Genomic DNA, 17,129 nt, shown 5'->3' with positions numbered 1-17,129 from the left:
CTCCAACAGTATTTTTTCACTTTGTGTTGCTATGTGGGGGCAAACTGTTGAAATCTTTACTTAATATATACTAAACTGATCTTCTGTATATAAAGAGAATTGAAAATGAATCTTGATGTGAATGGAAGGGGAGAGGGAGCGGGAAAGGGGAGGGTTGTGGGTGGGAGGGAAGTTGGGGGGGGAAGCCTTGTAATCCATAAGCTGTACTTTGGAAATTTATATTCATTAAATAAAAGTTAAAAAAAATAAAAGCATAATTTAAAATAAAAAAATTAAAAAGCAAAAAATAAAAAATAAAAAAAGAATAGAAATATTCCTTAAACACTTCTATTTAAAATCTAAAATCACTGTGTGAAATAAAGTTTAATAATTTGTCATGAGTAGTAGTAAGTTGCTTTGCCTGTAAAGTTACTATAGTATACTGAAAGGATATGACAAGGCCAAAGGAAGGAAAACGACTCCTCCCCTATACTTACCACTACTATCTCTTCCCCTAATCAGTACAAACGACTAGCAGAAACTCTTTTGTGATTAGTGTTCTCAGCAAAAGTACAAGCTTAACAATTCTACTGGAGCTTCTGTGACTAACCCTGACCTAACAAAAACCCTGTTAAATTGTGACTATCTGCACATCAAGTCCAATTTTCAGATCCCAAACTAGCTGTGGAGCATAAGTGTGATTCTCAGTAAACAATATACTATAAGCTTACACTTTAAGTTCCGGTGCTGATTTTAAAAATCAGTATGTTGAAAAATTCTGGGGGCTGGCGCCGTGGCACAGTATGCCGGCATCCCATGTGGGCACCGGTTCTACTCCCAGATGTTCCTCTTCTGATCCAGCTCTCTGGTATGGCCTGGGAAAGCAGTGAAGGATGGTCCAAGTGCTTGGGCCCCTCCTCCCACATGGGGAACCGGGAAGAAGCACCTGGCTCCTGGCTTTGGATTGGCGCAGCTCCAGCTGATGCGGCCATTTGGGGGAGTGAACCAACGGAAGGAAGACCTTTCTCTCTGTCTCTCCCTCTAACTCTACCTCTCAAATAAATAAATAAATAAATAAAATCTTTCCAAAAAAATTCTAGTTCAAGAGGCTAACCCACTAAGTTTCATCCTCAATCTGTTCTAGTCTAGTAGGAGTTTCATGTATGAGATGGAATAAGGCAGAGAAAGTTAATGGGGTAGTGTCTAACAGAATACTTCCACCCCAAAATGCTCCTTCTCTCCCCTCTCCATTCTCCCCACTCCAAACAGAGTTAGCTCTACCAGGAAGTAAGCCTACTCTGGGAAATAGCTAAGAAGAAAGAAGAGGAAAAGAGTAAGAAAACATTTCTAGCTTCCTAAGGATAGACATTTTGCAAACTATACCAAACAATGTAGAAGAGAAGTCATCACCTTTCTGAAAGCAACTTTTTCATATCTGCACAGCAGGTCTCATGCAAGAAGGTTAAAAAGATGGCCACGAAGCACACCCATCCAAGCAGTTAGCCCATACCTGTAGCTTTACACCTCCCTCTCTGGGCTATGTCTTCACTCTAAAAACCAAGGGAAAAAAAAAAAAAAATAAGTGGGCCATGCCTTTACTTCTCAAAACTGCAGATACACAGCTTTGTTTCAAATAATAGCCCCTCAGTCACCAAGGCAGCAGACAAAAAGCAAAAAACAAAACAAAACAAAAAAACTCCTCCCTCTCCCATTTTTTAAGTGCCTTAAAGATAAAGTATGTTTACTATCTCAAAGTTAATTTTAAAACACCAACAACTGAAAAGATGGGGAACTGCTAAAGCACTAAAAGACTTAAATAAGAGGCTTGCCCCCTAGGTGTTACAACAAACAGTCAAACAATGACCAGGATTTATGAGGCAGAATTTCAGCACATCTAGGTCACCAACACAAATTTTTTAAGATTTATTTATTTATTTGAAAGTCAGAGTTACACAGAGAAGGAGAGGCAGAGAGAGAGAGGTCTTCCATCCAATGGTTCATTCCCCAATTAGCTGCAATGGCTGGAGCTGTGCAGGTCCGAAGCTAGGAGTGGCAGGAGCCCAAGGATTTAGGCCATCTTCTACTGCTTTCCCAGGCCATAGCAGAGAGCTGGACTGGAAGTCTCAAACCAGTGCCCATATGGGATGCTGGCACCTCAGGCGGCAGCTTTACCCACCATGCCACAGCGCCAGCCCCAAAAACACAATAACTTTTAACATCTGCCTTTGGACAAGAGACCACCAAAAGGCTAACGGCTGTATAATTATTTTAGCAACTAAGGAGAGGCCACAGCTTTTCCCCAAAGTAACCATCCTGAAAGGTAGGTGCTGAGCACGAAACTTCAAAGGCAACCAAGTTCCTGCTTCTGTAAATGCATGTTGGAGGCCCTTGGTCAGTGATGAACCACTTAGGGGGGAAAAAAATCAGAGGATGGGGAAGATAAAAGCAAAGAGCTAAGCCACAAAACCAATTTGTTTTATTATTTTTAAGCATCACTGAACAATTTTTCAAATAAAGACTGATTCTATGGCCAGCACCGCAGCTCACTATGCTAATCCTGTGCCTTGCGGCACCGACACACCGGGTTCTAGACCCGGTCGGGGCGCCGGATTCTGTCCCGGTAGCCCCTCTTCCAGGCCAGCTCTCTGCTATGGCCCGGGAGTGCAGTGAAGGATTGGCCCAAGTCTTTGGGCCCTGCACCCCAAGGGAGACCAGGAGAAGCACCTGGCTCCTGTCTTTGATTGCGCAGTGCGCCAGCCCCAGCGCACCGGCCGCGGCGACCATTGGAGTGTGAACCAACGGCAAAAGAAGACCTTTCTCTCTGTCTCTCTCACTGTCCACTCTGCCTGTCAAAAAAAAAAAAAAAAAAAAAGACTGATTCTATAAAGCTCCCCAAATTCCTACAAATTTCCAGTTACTACTCCTACCAGGAGAACTTGTCTGACCCTACCTGTAGACTGGAAAGTAGAATTCTGGCAGAAAAATCAAGACCCAGAACTAGGTAAGGAGACCCTCCATCCCACCCAGCCTCTCTGAAGACAAAGCTGCTTCTCAACTTGCATAAAATAGATGCTCAAGTATTTTGATTGGTTTTTCATATGCACCTAGTTTCTAGTTTTGATAAGGAAGCAGTGATACTTCCAATAACTTTATTATTTTTTTAAAAGATTTTATTTATTTATTTGACAGGTAGAGTTACAGACAGAGAGACAGACAGAGACAGGTCTTCCTTCCGTTGGTTCACTCCCTAAATGGCCGCAGTTTCTTCCTGGTCTCCCATTTGGGTGCAGGGGCCCAAGCACTTGGGCCATCTTCTACTGCTATCCCAGGCCATAGCAGAGAGCTGGACTGGAAGAGGAGCAACCAGGACTAGAACCGGCGCCCATATGAGATGCCCGCACCACAGGAGGAGGATTAACCCAGTGTGCCACGGCGCCGGCCCCTCCAATAACTTTAAACTGATAAGAACAGATACTACACTTGATCTTAGCCAAAAGGCCAAGAAGCGATACTCCAATAATTTTAATGTATATATTAACAACATAACTTCTAAAAGCATTTACCTGGACCAAGTCTCTATCATCAAAAGTTACTAAGAGAAAAGGGACTTCCATTATTAAATTCCCAATACTTCAATCCTGTGGCATCATCAACGTTTATGATGAAGACTACTCTATGGATGCAGACATTAAAGAAGATACTCTGCATGTGGTCTCTGGGTAGATGCTGATGAAGAAAGCCTAACCCTAGAGGCCGTGGGCTTTCTTGGACAATGTGATCAACATCTAGGAGGTGCCCACATTTATTAAGATGCTATGTCTTGAGAGGGCTCTGGAGCAGTGGTTACCTTGAAGGATAGAAAATAAGTTAAATTTCTTTCTTTCTTTTATTTTTTTTTGAAAGGCAGAATTAGAGAGAGAGAGAGAGAGAGACAGAGACAGAGAGAAAGGTCTTCCTTCCACTGGTTCACCTCCCAAATAACCACTATGGCCGGCGCGCTGTGCCGATCTGAAGCCAGGAGCCAGGTGCTTCTTCCTGGTCTCCCACGCGGGTGCAGGTCCCAAGCACTTGGGCCATCCTCCACTGCACTCCCGGGCCACAGCAGAGAGCTGGACTGGAATAGGAGCAATCGGGACAGGATCTGGCGCCCCAACCGGGACTAGAACCTGGGGTGACAGCGCCACAGGCAGAGGATAGCTTAGTGAGACGCGGCACCGGCCAGTAAGTTAAATTTCTACCAGTTGGTGTTCATGTTTCCCAAAATGTTGCATGGAACAACACAGTGTGAGAAACACTGCTGTTATGTGGGTAGTTTTTACAGGTGTCACTTATTCCATCCTGAGAGTTCAGACGCAGATCCCATGCCAGTCAGAGAATCTTCAGGGCAGAGAGGGCAAAAGAACTGGGGTTAAGAAAGCCAGTATATGAAAGGGTAAGAGACACATTCACAGGTCCCTGAGAAACAGCAGCCCTTGTGGAGTGAGGAACACTCTAACTGGCTAGCCAAGAGAAAGAAAAAAGGGATTCCTTTAAAGCATGGCGTGTGCGTGCGTGCACGCACGCACACACACACACACACAAAGTATTAGTCATTTTACTCTTACGCCATCCAAAACTCAAACACACACACAAAAGGAAAAACACTATATTCCTCCACACTAACCCTTGTCACCTGGAGGACAGTCAGTAGTCCAACACCCAAGAAAGCATTTTCTTTAAAACCAGTCTTCCCAGTTTTGCTTTTCTTACATTCTGTTGCCTGCTCTGTGAGAAAACAGAAATACTCTGTGGAATGCTGGTTGGTATTTAAAAGCTTTAGGTTTGAATTTTTTGTATCTTTTGTTTCATTTCTGTGGAGAACCAAGGGGCACAAGTTCTATGAGACTGTCCCAACTGCTACTTTCTTGGAGCTCCACAGATGGCTGATTCTGTTAGCATTATCTGCACCTTTCCCTATCACCACACAGAGACAGGGAGGTACTCAGTCCCAAAGAAGGGTTAAAGAGCCACAGTAGGGGAGTGGGTGGCAGCATGGTTGTGGCCTAGCCAGCTGCTCCACTTCCCATCCAACACCTTGCTAATGAGCCTGGGAAAGCAGAAGATGACTCAAGTGCCTGGTCCCCTGCCACCCACCATGGAAGACCCGAAAGACGCTCCTAGCCACTGTGGACATCTGGGAAGTGAGCCACTGGACGGAAGATCTCTCTCTCTCTCTCTCTCTCTCTCTCTCTCTGTAACTCTTTCAAATAAATAATCTTTACCAAAAAACAAAAACAAAACAAAACAAAAGAGCTAAGTGGGAAAAGAAGCACTAAAAAGGTAGGAGAGGGGCCAAGGGAGAGCTGAGGAACAAACAGTATTGTCTCCTTGTGATAAATGTTAAGATGCTTAACATACAGCCTCATACGAAGTTTTTTGTTTGTTTGTTTGTTTTTTGACAGGCAGAGTGGATAGTGAGAGAGAGAGAGACAGAGAGAAAGGTCTTCCTTTTTGCCGTTGGTTCACCCTCCAATGGCCGCTGCGGCCGGTGCATCTCGCTGATCCGAAGCCAGGAGCCAGGTGCTTCTCCTGGTCTCTCATGCGAGTGCAGGGCCCAAGGACTTGGGCCATCCTCCACTGCCTTCCCGGGCCATAGCAGAGAGCTGGCCTGGAAGAGGGGCAACCGGGATAGAATCCGGCGCCCCAACCGGGACTAGAACTCGGTGTGCCGGCGCCACAAGGCGGAGGATTAGCCTGTTAAGCCACGGCGCCGGCTCATACGAAGTTTTAGAAACTGTACTTGACTGGGCTGGCACTGTGGCACAGGGAGGTTGAGCTGCCACTTCTGAAGCTGGCATCATGTATCAATCAGAGAGCTGCAGTCCCTCTGCTTCCAATTCAGCTCCCTGCTAATGCACCTGGGAAGGCAGGAGAAGATGGTCCAACTACTTGGGCCCCTGTCTGCCTCCCATGTGGAAGATCAGGATGGTGTTCCTGGTTCCCGAGTTTGTCCTGGCCCAGCCTGCAATGCTGCAGCCATTGGCCATTTGAGGAGTGAACCAGCAAATAGAGGTCCTCTTTCTGACTTTCCCACCCCCTCTGTTGCTCTCAAATAATTTGTTTTTAGAAAAATTGTACGTGACTGATATGAAAGCTCTTAGATCTCCTAATGCCTTCCTTAGAGTAAGTAAGGTAATGAGCCAGTTTGCTGCTGCCCTACCCTGCTTGTATTCTGAGTAAATAACAAAACACTGACCTCCCCAGGAAGATGGCCACTGACTCACAGTCACCATCAGCAGCTCTTACATAGCAGGCACTGGGACAAGTTCCAGAGACAAGGGCTGGTGGCACAGTGATGCTCAATGACCTACATAAGTCCTGGGCCCATGCACAACCTTGGCCTCCTCAGCAAGTCTCACTCCTATTGATAATTATTAGTAAATGCTCTCAATAATTCCTTAAAAAACTTTTTGGTACAAAACAGGCAGCTAATGAAGAATTCAGCAACTATCCAGAATAAAGGTTTTCAAATGTCCCCCCTCCTTCCTAAAGTCTATAGACCAATTTTGAAAAAAGAAAGCAGAAGTATTTTTCTCCTAAACATGAAAGTGAAACTGGTCAGGCTGACAACAGAGGAGAGTCAAGTAGGCCTCAAATATTTGTCTCCCCTGGCCCTCAGGGTTACCTAAGGCCCTCTAGGAAACTGACCTAGTGCAGATAATTCCAAACAGTAGATAATTCACAGATTTTATATCCAGTTTGAAATGAACTGCTTTTTAAACAGATTTTCTATCTTTAGAATCAATGAATTTAAGCTATCAGTGGTAATAAATGTGCATCCTCAAATGGATGGAATATGGTATTTACAGCTCATAAATCCTTGTCAACTCAAGGTAGGGAGTCATGTCCAGATACTTGCAAAGTGGTAATAAATAACGGCTAGCATTTTTAAGCATTTACCACATGTCATGCCTTGTTTTAGGTACCTTATTAAAAAAGAGTTACTTATTTATTTAAAGATGTATTCTATTTATTTGAAAGGCAGAATTATAGAGGGGAGAGGAGGGAGAGATGGATCTTCCATCCACTGGTTCATTTCCTAAATGGCTGCAATAGCTAGGCTGGGCCAGGCTGAAGCCAGGAGCCAGGAACTTTATACAGGTCTCCCACATGTGCGCAGGGTCCCAAAGACTTGAGCTATCTTCGATTGCTTTCCAAGGCACATTAGCAGGGAGCTGAATAGGAAGTTGAGCACCTGGGACGCAAACTGGCATTTATATGTGATGCCAGCATCAAAGATGGTAGCTTACCCTGCTAAGCCACAGCACTGGCCCCTACTTATTTATTTGAAAAGCATGGTGACAGAGAAAGAGCGAGAGAGATAGATACTTTCTACCCCCTGGCTCCCTCCCCAAATGGTCCTAACAGCTGGGGCTGGGCCAGGCCACAGTCAGAAGCCAGGAATTCCATCTAGGTCTCCCATGCTAGGCGACAGGGCACTTGTACCATCTTACGTTGCTTTACCAGGCACATTAGCAAGGAGCTGGATCAGAAGCAGACTAATGGGGACTTGAACTGGTGCTCTGATTTAGGATGCCAGAGTCACAAGTTGCAGATTAACCCACTGCACCACAATGCCAGCCCACCAATCTTGTAAGTCCACTGTTATGAGACCGTCAAGAAAATGCTTACGTGTAGTGAAAAGTTCTACTATTCCTCAGTAATGGTGTGACTTACCAGCAAGTTAATCTGCATCTCAAAGTATAGATTTCCTCACTTGTACCCCCCAAAAAGTACTTGATACATCTCAAAAGGCACCAAATCAATGCCCAAGATACAATCAAGCCACTATACAAACTTTTAACTAGACAAAGTAAGGGACAAGCAATAGAAATGACTTGGGAAAAGTGTACTAAATATTTTGCTGCCTTTTATATCTGCTTGCAACACTCTTGACTTCTTTTCTCTACTATAAGGATGGCTTAATAAGAAGGCTGGGCTCAGCTCTCTGCTGTGGCCCGGGAGTGCAGTGGAGGATGGCCCAAGTGCTTGGGCCCTGCACCCGCATGGCAGACCAGGAGGAAGCACCTGGCTCCTGGCTTCGGATCAGCGCAGCGCGCCGGCCGCTACATGATGGCCGCAGCGGCCACTTTGGGGGTGAACCAATGGAAAAAGGAAGACCTTTCTTTCTTTCTAACTCTGCCTGTCCAAAAAAAAAAAAAAAAAAAAAAGGCTGAGCTCTTTTTTGTTTTGGAATATTCCATTTCACCTGCCCCCATACTCTAGAAAGCCCATTCATCAGATGAAACAATCAACTGGGGAGCTTTCCTGAACAGCCCTGTTCATCAGATGTAAAACTTCACCAGAGACATATGATAAAATCCAGTAGTTTTTGCTTAGAGCAGTATCTACCTATTTTCTCTTGGGACTCCATAGCAAGGGAAGCACAGTTGCCAGATTCGAATTTAGGATCCTAGGTATACATATCACTACTAAAAGTGGACAGACTCTACTGCAAAGGCTAGTGTAGTAGATAAAATGTATAAACACACTCAGCAGAAATAGCTGAAATTAAGACTGAATGATTCTAGGGAAACTAAGCTTTAGTAAGTTGTTCTTGCTTATTTGTAACATGGGGATAAACTGGTACCAGAAAGCCCATAATAAATGCTCTTTCTAGTCTCATCATTTCCAGGGCATCCTCTCCTACTCTAGTAAGAAGCTCTATGGTGGAAGAGTCCACGGGTCTAGTACGGTATCTGGTTTGGTTTTGACTTGTCTTCGTCAGCAGGGACAAGACTGATTTACTTATTTATTTGAAATTAAGAGTTATGCAGAGAGGAGGAGAGGCAGAGAAAGAGGTCTTCTGTCTGCTGGTTCACTCCGCAATTGGCTGCAACTGCCAGAGCTGCACCGATCCAAAGCCAGGAGCAAGGAGCTTCTTCTGGGTCTCCTACATGGGTGCAGGGGTCCAGGGACTTGGGCCATCTTCTACTACTTTCCCAAGCCACAGAGAGAGCTGGGTCAGAAGTGGAGCAGCCAGGACTAGAACTGGCACCCATATGGGATGCTGGCACCACAGACGGAGGATTAAGCGACTGCACCATGGCACCAGCCCAGGACAAGACTTTTAATACTCTCTGTGCCATAGAAAAATTCTCTTCTTTCTGGTGACACTTGCTCTCTGGCTACTCAACTAGTTCCTCTGTATGATTGAGGGTAAGTGTGGTGCTTCTTGATCTTTGTTGACTATGAGTCATCTAAGTGTGTCCTCTCCATGACCTTAGTAGGGACATTTATAAACAGATCTCAACCTCATCTCCTTCTCCACACTGGCCAGTATGTTCATCCTTTCTGTAGTGGCAACAATATTTTCCCCCAACTTTAAAAAAATCTTAATTTAAAAAAGAATAAATAAATAACAGAAAATCTACCATCTTAACCACTTTTAAGTGTACAGTTCAGTCCTGTTAAATTGTTGTGGTAACAACTTTGAAAACTTCCATCAGGTTTCGTAACTTGGCACTCTCATATCTCCTCCTTGTCAGAGGAGAGCTAATAACCCTGTGCTATTTTATGCAAGACATGTGAAGACGGGTCGGGAAGGTTTCCTGTAGAAACCCCTCTCTCATGGGGCTTACAACCTTTCCTCCAACTTGTTCCCATCCTTCTAGCTTAACCAAGACTATCACTAAGTCACCTACAAGCCTAACTGTATTTTTTCCATTCAGACTGTAAATACCTACCTAATTAAATCTCTACCACAGATGTGGGGGTACTTAAAAGGCTCATGAAAAAAATGGGATTAAAAGATAATTTTGGTACAAAAAAATTTGGAAACTCATGTATATTTTATTATTTTTCAAAAAGATTTATTTACTGGAAAGAGAAAGGGAGAGACACAGTTAATTCCCCCAAGCGGCTGCACCAGCCAGAACTGGGCCAGGCTGAAACCAATAGCTTCATCTGGGTCTCCCACATGGGAGGAGGGCCCAAGCATTAGGGCCATCTTCTGCTGCTTTCCTAGGCACATTAGCAGTGAGCTGGGTGGGGAGTGGAGGAGCCAGGACTTGAACCAGCATCCACATGGGAAGTCACCTAGGCGGCAGATTTACCTGCAACATCACTCCGCCAGCCCCAAGTAGTCTATATTTAAGACCAGAGTTAAAATTGGTCTAGGGGCCAGAGCTGTGGCGTAGTGGGTAAAGCTACAGCCTGCAGAGTCAGAATCCCATATGACGCTGGTTCTAGTCCCAGCTGTTCCACTTCTGATCCAGCTCTCTGCTGCGGCCTGGGAAAGCAGTGGAAGATGGCCTAAGTGCTTGGGCCCCTGCACCTGCGTGAGAGACCTGGAAGCGCCTGGCTCCTGCTTCAGATTGGCCCCCGCTCCAGCCATTGTGGCCATTTGGGGAGTGAACCCACGGATCGAAGACCTCTCTATCTCTGTGCCTCTGCCCTGTGCCTCTCTATAATTCTTTCAAATAAAGAAATAAATCTTAAAATAAAAGAACTGGCCTAACGCTTGACTTTGCCAATAGCACCCTTACTTATATGTTACAACCTATATCATTTATTTCATAAAATGAACAAAACTGTTAAATCCTCTGGAATCATACCAAAAAGGGTACAATAAAGTTAAGTGAGGGTGAAGGAGTTGAGCCTTCTCATCCTTTCTCCATAATCAGTGATCTCACCTGCCGTTTTGTTATCTGCTCTTTCCATATAACCATAATGTTCCTAGTAAGTCATTTCACCTGCAAAGTAGCCCATTTTGGAGGTGCTCAGAAGAGGCACAGAAAGAATGTGAAGCACATTTTTTAAAAAGATTTATTTATTTGAAAAGCAGAGTTACAAAGAGAGGAGAGCAAGCGAGAGAGACAGAGGGAGGGAGGAAGGCAGAGGGAGGGAGGGATGGAGGGAGGGAGAGGGAGAGAGTGAGTTTCCGTCTGTTGGTTCACTCCTCAAATGTCAGCAACTGCCAGGAAGAAATCAGGAGCCAGGAAATTCTTTTGGGTCTCCCACATGGGGGCAGGGACCCAAGGACCTGGGCCATTCTCCACTGCTTTTCCAAGCACATTAGCAAGGGTGTGGATTGGAATTGCAGCAACTGGGATTCAAACCAACTCCCATATGGAATGCAAGCGTTGTGGGCAGAGGTTTAACCTGCTACACTACAACACAGGCCCCAAAACACATTTTTTTTTTAAAAAAAAACCTCTTTTCCTGGGGCCAGTGTGGTGGTGCAGCAGGTTATGCCACGGCTCCTCACACTGGCATCCCAGCAAAAAGTCCGGGCTGCTCCACTTCTGAACCAGTTCCCTTCTAACGTACCTGGGAAGGTAGCAGAAGATAATCCAACTACTTGGATTCCTGCCACCCATCTGGAGTGGAGAACAGGAGGGAGTTCCAGGCTCCTGGCTTTGGCCTGGCCCAGCAGCCCCAGCCACTTGAGTACTAAATCAGTGGATGGAGGATCTCTCTCTCTTTCTCTAACTCTGCCTTTCAAACAAATAAACAAACAAACTCTCTTTTCCTATTTCTTCCCCAAATCCTCATGGTTTCAGAGTACTTCTTTCCTCTCTATACAGTCTTTCCTTCCTGTACTGTGAGGTGGGGGTGGAGAAGCTTCATTCTTTCTGTGACTCCTTTTGTTTCCTTCTCCAGGCAGCAGTATCAACACTGGATGAGCGGATGTGGCGGCCCAGTTTACACACGGTAGCTACCTGCAGTTCTGTCTGGGCACAATTAGAATGCTGAGAAGTATCTTTCCAGTCTGCAACATTCCAGGTACACTAGTGCTAAGTATTTGCCTGGGGGCTTCTACCTTCAATGGCACAGGGAACAACGCCTGTAAGTCAGAGTGGCAAAGGTTCCCCATGGAAGAAGTAGGGTCTGCGGAGCCAGGGATCATGACACCAGGAATGCAAACACAAGGACTCATTCAATTTTTCCATAATATTCATGTATCACTTGCTCCAATTTGGCATGTTATGAGGCCACCAATCCCTCCTCTTACTTTAGCTGCCCTGCCATAAGGCCAGATCTGTCTCATCTAGTGAGTCACTGCTGCTCCTCTCTCCAAATGCATTTTGATTTCAGCCCACTTGTGCAGCTCATCAGGGCTGCACCATATGCTAGCACCACGTAGGCAGAATGTGACTAATTTTTTCTAAAGCACTGTCAGAGTTACTTTTAAAATTATCTTGTAATTTTTGATAGCTCTGAACAGTCATTGTAATACATAACCTTCTGGAAATTATTTCATAGTTATTTTTCTGAGTGCTCAAAGGAGATTCTTTAGCATTTCCACTTCCATTTTTCAATGAGGAAACTAAAGTGTAGAGAATGGACTAAGTGACCTAGGTTCTACAGTCACTCAAACTTGAGCTTTCTTGGTAAAATAAGGCATAGTTTATAAAATGCTTTTTATTATATTAGAACACTCAACTATAACTTCACTTTTATTTAAAGATTTATTTGAAAGAATTACAAGGGGGTAAGAGAGAGAGAATGAGAATGAATATGAATCTTCCATCTGCTTGTTCACTCCTCAAATGGCCCCAATTATCGGAGATGGACCAGTCTGAAGCCAGGAGCTTCTTTGGGGTCTCCCATGTGGGTGCAGGGGCCTAAGCACTTAAGCTATCTTCCACTGTTTCCCAGGCACATTAGCAGGGAGCTGGATTGTAAGCAGAGCATCCAGGACTCAAAACTGGTGTCCATATGGATGGATGACAACCTGGCAAATGTGGCTTAACATGCTGCGCCATAGTGCTGGCCCCAACTTCGCTTTTATTTTTTGAAGTGATTAACAAACTTGATAATGACAACTACCTGAAAGTCACAGGTAAATACTGAAGTCTCAGTGGTCTCATGAAATCAATCTGAGTGGCTTTTTGAGAAAAGGACATCTCAGTAAGTATGGATCACAAGTGTTCTAATTGGAAGACATCATATATGAGTAAAACTAATACTCTCAGAGTGAAATAAGGGTGACTTGCAGATTCATCTACTATTACCAAATTCCCCTCAGCAACATGGCTCTTCTCTGGTTCTAATGGTTGCTAGCTTTGATAGTTATGCTAAGGGCTGGCCCTGTGGCGTAGCAGGAAAAGCCGCTGCCTACAGTGCCGGCATCCCATATGGGCGCTAGTTCGAGTCCAGGCTGCTCCACTTCTGATCCAGCTCTCTGCTATGGCCTGGGAAAGCAGTAGAAGATGGCCCAAGTCCTTGGGCCCCTGACCCGCATGGGAGACCTGGAGAAGGCAACTGGCTCCTGGCTTCAGATCAGCACAGCTCCGGCTGTTGCAGCCAACTAGGGAGTGAACCAGCATATGGAAGACCTCTATTTATCTCTCTGCCTCTCCTTCTCTCTGTGTAACTCTTTCAAGTAAATAAATAAATTAAAAAAAAAAAAAAGATAGCCATGCTCACCTCAAGGTTTCTTATGTCTTTCAGATTTTCAAGTCCTACATCCACTCCAGTAACCATTTAGGATGGTAATTTGACAGCTGTTGCAGTACTAAGATCTCCTTCTCCACTAATAATATTCTGCAAAGCATGGTATCACTTGCAAAATATTAAAAGGAACTTTAAGTATCCCATCAACACTGAAAGCTCAACATGAATTTGGCAATTCCAGTTCTATAAATTTAGCTTACAAATAACTATCTGATGAACACAAAATATGTAAAGGAGTATAAGAATACAGTTTACAGGGCCGGTGTTGTGGCATACCAGATAAAGCTGCAGCCTATGAAACTAGCATCCCATATGGGCAGCAGCTAGTGTCCTGGCTGCTCCACTTCCCATCCAGCTCCCTGTAATGGCCTGGGAAAAGCAGTGGAAGATAACCCAGGTGTCTGGGCCTCTGCCACCCACATGGGAGATCCAATGCAGCTCCTGGCTTTCACCTGGCCCAGTGCTAGCCGCTGCAACCATCTGGGTGAATCAGTGACTAGAAGAGCGATCTCTCTGACTTTCCCTCCTGTCTCTGTAAATCTGACTTGCAAAATTAAAAAAAAAAATTTTTTAACGTCACAGGGGCCAGCATTGTGGTGTAGCAGGTAAAGCTACTACCTATAGTGCCGGCATCCCATACAGGTGCTAGTTCAAGTCCCAGCTGCTCCACTTCCTATCCAATTCCCTGCTAACAAACCTGGGAAAGCAGCAGAAGACAGCCCAAGTGCTTGGGCCCCTGTACCCATATGGGAGACCCAGATGAAGCTCTGGCTTCGGCCTAGCCTAGCCCTGGTCGTTGTGGCCATTTGGGAAATGAACTAGCGGATGGAATATCTGTCTCTCCTTTTCTCTGCAGATCTGCCTTTCAAATAAATAAATCTTAGAAGGGGGGGTGGGGCACGCTGCACTGTGGCCTAGTGGGCTAAACCTTTACCTGTGGTGCCAGGATCCCATATGGATCTAGTTCTAGTGCCAGCTGCTCCACTTCCAATCTGCTATGGCCTGGGAAAGCAGTGGAAGATGGTCCAAGTGCTTTGGTCCCTGCATCCATGTGGGAGACTTGGAAGAAGCTCCTGGCTCCTGATTGGCTCAGCTCTAGCCTTTGCGGCCATGTGGGAGTGAATCAGCAGATGGAAGACCTTTCTCTCTGTCTCTCCCTCTGTCTGTAATTCTACCTCTCAAATAAATAAAATCTTTAAAAAAAAAAAAAAAAAAGCAAAACCCAGAACTATGGCCAGCGCCGTGGCTTAACAGGCTAATCCTCCACCTTGTGGCGCCGGCACACTGGGTTCTAGTCCCGGTCGGGGCACCGATCCTGTCCCGGTTGCCCCTCTTCCAGGCCAGCTCTCTGCTGTGGCCAGGGAGTGCAGTGGAGGATGGCCCAAGTTCTTGGGCCCTGCACCCCATGGGAGACCAGGATAAGCACCTGGCTCCTGCCATCGGAACAGTGCGGTGCGCCGGCCGCAGCGCGCCTACCGCGGCGGCCATTGGAGGGTGAACCAACAGCAAAAAGGAAGACCTTTCTCTCTGTCTCCCTCTACTGTCCACTCTGCCTGTCAAAAAAACAAAAAACAAAACAAAACAAAAAAAAAAAACAAAAAACCAGAACTATATGCCTATTGGGGACTAAATTAATTATAATGTAACCAACCATATAGAGTGTTCTATACTCTATAGCTACTGAAGAGAATAAAGCAGCTAACTGGTCATGATATATAAGAAAGGAATTACACAGGAAAAAGAAGTAGTTACTAATGGTAGTTGAAGAGGTGTAGTACCAGGTGGATTTACTTATGAATATGTTATCAATATTGAAAATTTTGAAAAGAAATTTTTAAAACTATGAAGCAAAAAGTAAAGAAAAATTCCCGACTCATACTCTGTTCCAAAGAATTTTGTTTTTTGTACCATTTTCCTTCTTTGCCTCCAAGTTTTTGTGTGGAAACAGCTATTATGCAGGCAAACCAGCAGCATATCACATGTGAGCTGGTAATTACATCATCTTACATTATTCCAGCAACTCAACTGGCATTTGTGCAGCATGAACTGCAAACCTTATAGCTGCCCCATTTACAAAGTCTGGAGCTAGTTTCAATCACCTGTACATCTACTCACAGGTTTTCTTCAATCAATCCTTCCTGCCAAGGCAAAGTGCAACAGTAGCTGGATTCCAGTCAGGAAGGCAAGGGACAGTATGTCAAAACAAGTTCTATAAATACAGCTTTTGGCCTACTATCCCAAAATCAAAACGGCTTACAAGTTTGAACAGAAAAATTCTACTCCTGCAATATCTTACCTGAGGACTCTCGAAAACAGAAGTAGCCTGGAATCTGGAATCTTGTTTTTCACACTGTATCCTTCTTTCCCTCTCCCTAATCTGAGGGAGGCTTAGTTCCAATTTATCATCCCCAGTCAGCACCTCCCTGCTTCTTCTTTTATCTTCCCCTGACACTACCCAACACATCAAAATCCTCTCATTGAGCTCATGTCACCTCTTAGGTAGACATGCCCAATACAAACAGCACACAACAGTCCTTTCACAATACCAACCATCGAACTTTTACCATCTCCAACACCCTGGGACCAGGCAGCCAAGAACCCTGCCTGTACCATCTGCCCCTACCTTACCCTCAAACACATGGGTACTCAAGCAGGATGCTTCCATATGGTCTTATCTCAGGATATTTATCCTATTCTCTTGAAAAACAGGAAAGTTTATTCAATTTCATTAATTATTTTTAAAGATTTATTTATTTGTTTGGAAGGCAGAGTTACAGAGAGGCAGAAGCAGACAGAGAGGTCTTCCATCGGCTGGTTCATTCCCCAACAGCCACAATGGCCAGAGTTGGGATGATCTGAAGTCAGGAGCTTCTTCCAGGTCTCCCGCATGAGTGCAGGGGCCCAAGGACTTGAGCCATCTTCCACTGCTTTCCCAGGCCATAGCAGAGAGCTAGATTGGAAGCGGAGCAGCCAGGACTCAAACTGGTTCCATATGGGATGCCGGCGCCACAGGCAGCTGCTTTACCTGCTTATGTCACAGTGCCACCCACTCTTTCAGTTCTTAATTCAAGAAGCCAGAAATTATTTCTTTTGGTAGAAATTCTTCCTGAGACAGCCTATATGCTAGAAAGTACAAAAGTTATAGTTCTGCTTCAGCCAATCAGGGAGTATGTTCAATGTAGCTTGAACAAATTCCCAACATCTCTTTAGACATCATCACCTTTTAACAAGTGACTTCAACAATCACTATGCTTTCATCATTCTCCAGTTGTGCTCTGAAAAGTGTTTCTCATATTTAAACACCCATTTAAATGATCTCTATCACCTCCTTCACTTCACTCCTTAAAAAAAAAAAAAAAAAGTCCACAAAATTAAACTTGTCAGCACTCTGATTTCATTTGCACAAAAACAAGCTCTTTAGAAAATGGAAACTCTATCAACCAAAACAGCAACAACCTTTCTTTTTGAAAGACAGAGAGATCTCAATATGCTGACACTCCCCAAATGTAACAGCTGGGACTGGTCAGAAATAGAGCTAGGGGGCCAGCACTGTGGCACAGTGGGTTAAAGCCTTGGCCGGAAACACTGGCATCCCATATGGGCACCAGTTTGAGACCCGGCTGCTCCACCTCTGATCCAGCTCTCTGCTATGGCCTGGGAAAGCAGTAGAAGATGGCCCAAGTCCTTGGGCCCCTGCACCTGCGTGGGAG

The 17,129-nt window shown here is 44.9% G+C and overlaps 1 protein-coding gene and 1 pseudogene across 2 annotated transcripts in view; both read right to left on the bottom strand.

Moving 5' to 3' along the window:
* CELF1 (CUGBP Elav-like family member 1) overlaps positions 1-17,129 on the bottom strand; it is a 111,767-nt gene that overhangs the window by 51,729 nt on the left and 42,909 nt on the right. The window contains exon 2 of one of the 2 annotated variants that reach the window (XM_062196148.1): positions 1,490-1,529. The exons of the other annotated variant lie outside the window; for it this stretch is intronic. The gene's annotated coding sequence lies outside the window, so the exon portion shown is untranslated. The remainder of the gene's footprint in view (positions 1-1,489; positions 1,530-17,129) is intronic. 2 annotated transcript variants of the gene reach the window in all.
* On the bottom strand, positions 3,332-3,489 carry LOC133765013 (U2 spliceosomal RNA; annotated as a pseudogene).

This window comes from Lepus europaeus, chromosome 7 (genome assembly GCF_033115175.1).
Source record: "Lepus europaeus isolate LE1 chromosome 7, mLepTim1.pri, whole genome shotgun sequence".
Lineage (NCBI taxonomy): Eukaryota > Metazoa > Chordata > Mammalia > Lagomorpha > Leporidae > Lepus > Lepus europaeus.
The sequence above is the reverse complement of the archived record's forward strand: the minus strand, read 5'-3'. Positions and strand labels throughout refer to the sequence as shown.